Here is a 3,177-nt window from a genome sequence, read left to right on the forward strand (position 1 = left end):
CCTGCTGAATGACCACCATGCAGACTCTTATTTACATATATCTTGCTTGACATGCATTATCTGCCCCTTATGCCACAGGATCCCTCTCAGCCTCAGAGAATGCAGTAGGAAAGGGACCCACTGATACCCCAGCAGGTTTTTTTTTAAAAGACCCATATGGAGTCTCCTCAGGTTTGTAAAATATTTATCTGATATTTACACTTAGGGCCCCCAGGGTGCAAGGTCACTACCCTTCCCCCAGCTAGGCTACTCCAAGGGAGAGAAGCCCAGGAAAGGCATGCCTGGGCCCTGTGTTGGCTGCATCGAGTTCTTTCCTCCTCTGAAGGCAGAATGCCTGTAGCTGGGCCCCGCTGCTAAGTGCCAGCCGGCCAGCCCTGTAGCCTCCCTCGGGCAGGAGCCCTAATTTGGGCCTGGCTTCCCACTCTAGATATTCATTCCTACTCTGGATATCTCTGCAACAGAATTCCCCCAACTGTGGACTGACAGTATGAGCTCTCAGATCAATCGTCTGGTTGTGGTAGCAAAACTGGGTGAGCAGGGGGTGTGATGCAGTACATATTTACACTCCATGAGTTATACCCAGATAAGAAAAGGAGGCAGAATGTGCAAAACCCATGTCTCGCTTTTTATATGGTAGTGTCAATGTGGGAAGCCTTAATATTTCTTCTACAGTATATGGAAAAGAAATTATGTAAATAAATAACCATTACGGCTCAGGCCCTCCCAGCTTAGCCTTTGTAGTGCAGAGAATGTATTTCATGTTGTGCATTCAGAAGAGTTTAGTGTTCAGGAAATATAGATGTAATCAGCTGCCATAACTAGAAATCAAAGTTATTATTGTGCTGAAAATGGATTTCTTGTATTAATGTTAACTAGAAGGCTCCTTTCGGGGAAAGTCTCACTTATCTGAGAGAATATTTAGGTGTATGAATTAATGAATTTTTTAAAAAAAAGTAAGTTCAGGTCATGACCTAGTCCTTGGATGCTGTCCAGAATATTAAGGATTAAACATACCATCCGGAGGCCAAATGTGAAAACCACCACAGGGAACCCCCGTGCCAGCTTCAAATACTTATCCGGAGTAAACCTCGTTGGACAATATGTCTAAAACTGTCTTTTCCATCATTCAAAGTTTGCTTAAAAGTTGGATGACTTTGAGAAGGCTTCCCATGAATTCCCTTCTGGCTAGCAATCAAAACAAGTTTAGTCAAAAGTGGAAATGTGTTGTATGGAGGAGGGGGGGTGAATTACTACTGACAGCTCTATTTCCACTTTCAGATATTCTTCTTGCAATTTTTCCAACAAAATAATGTTATTGTTCACTTCTCGGCCTCCCTTACACCTTGAAGAGTTGGTTTAAGAAATATCTTTGTGAAAACTTTTTTTTAAAGGAACACTTTTTACAGGGACATTTTAGGATGGAAAGTTGAAAGGAAAGCATGAATAATTCCACAGTCTTCCTTACAGCCTGCACAGTCCTTGCCTCTCTCTGGGAAAGGGCAGGAGATCAGAAAAGTCAAGGGGGTTCAAAGAACCTTAGGGGGGGGACAAGGAAAAGGGAGGGAGACTTTTCTTGAGAAGACCTCCGTCCAGCTCCAAGTCACATTTCTGCTTCAAGACACCTCACTGGATGAGATTTTAAAACCCCAGCTTCCCCGACACTGGCTTGCTTCCTGATTAATTTGGCTAAAGAGCTGGGTAGTGGAGAGCCAGACAGGCCCCAGGCCTGCCAGAGCTAAAGCAGCCGGGTCGCTGCTTCCCAGGCTCTTTGTCACTTTTGAAAAACACGTTTCCATCAAGAAGACTTATTAAGATAAAATGCATTCAAACACCGAGGAGGCTATTCAATAAATCTTCCATTTGTTTTAAGGTTCGCACTTTATCCTCTTGCAAAGAATAACTCCCTCTCCCACTAGCAGACCTGCATTTGCACTGAAAGTAAAAGGGGGGCAGTCCAAGTCCACAGCTCAGGCCACCCTGCATACAAATGAGATGCTCTTGTCTAAATAAATTATCTGCTGTTCAGATCGATATTAATACTACATTTGCTACATTACAATATTGTGCAAATTTAAGAGTCATTTTAATACAATGTAAATATGATTCTTCACGCATGAAAGCCAGGAAATATTGATAGATTATACCACTGCTTACTGTTCAGCGAGGCCTTGGGAAAGGGGTTTTGCCATCTCTGCTCAAGAGTGGTTTTAATTTGGCCTTTGGAGGTCCTGCCTCTAGGACAGATTTATTAGGATGGTTTATTTGTTCTCTGAATGGAGGAATTAAAAACAATAGCGCCAATAATGGTGGTAAACCGGCAGCTAACCCTACTCACAGTGGGCAAGGCCCGAGACCCAGTTTGAGCAGCTCTGTTCCCCACCAGCGTCCTTTCTGGCTTTGTTTTTATTTCCCCCCATTACCTGCTGTCCTGGGTGTTTATATGTTTCCCTCTTGCAGGTTACAATAATAAAAGGGGGGCAGTGTTCTCAGAGGCTCGGACCAGAGCCTTCAAAGGCAGCATTAATGCATTTTCCTGGAAGTTAATTAGAACCATCTATCATAAGAGAAATTGTTAACATGCATGTTACCACTGCCTACATTTAATTTGATATTTTTAAGGCACTCTGTTAAATTTCCAATGTTCGTGCGTTTTGCGTGACTATGAGATTTATCTCCGGGGCGGGAATCCTCCCATACTTGCGGGTTCTACAGTATTGCTTTTGTTTTTCATCTTTCTTGTTTAGATCGAATACGTTTTTTACGACCCTCAATAACCTCAGCAACTGCAAACATGAATGCTTTCCGATAAGGGAAAATTAGGATGCAATAAAGCGGGATTATTTATGATTTATTTGCCCGCATTCCTCTCTTTCTCCCTCTCTGTGTCTCACTGTGTCGGGAAACTCAGCCAGGGAGCGTGCCACACAGAGGAGAAAGCCACATTCCCACGTTCCCTTCCTTCCCTCTCCTCCCCCAGAAACGCTGAGCTCCGGCACACACGCACACGCACATCGCACACACATGCACACCGCACACACGCGCAGCCAGACGGATCCACGGCACCGCCTCCCCGCCCCACCCCCCGCCAGCCACGCGCCCGCCGCCGCCGCCGCAGCCGCCGCAGCCGCGGCCCCGCGCGGGGCTCCAGGCCGCCAGGCCGGGCCACCTAGCCGCCCG

General features: G+C 45.7%; 1 protein-coding gene across 1 annotated transcript in view; it reads right to left on the reverse strand.

Moving 5' to 3' along the window:
• Positions 1-3,177, reverse strand: part of NR2F1 (nuclear receptor subfamily 2 group F member 1) — a 10,274-nt gene that overhangs the window by 3,143 nt on the left and 3,954 nt on the right. The window lies entirely within an intron of this gene.

This window comes from Lipotes vexillifer, unplaced genomic scaffold (assembly GCF_000442215.2).
Source record: "Lipotes vexillifer unplaced genomic scaffold, Lipotes_vexillifer_v1.1 scaffold67, whole genome shotgun sequence".
NCBI classification, from domain to species: domain Eukaryota; kingdom Metazoa; phylum Chordata; class Mammalia; order Artiodactyla; family Lipotidae; genus Lipotes; species Lipotes vexillifer.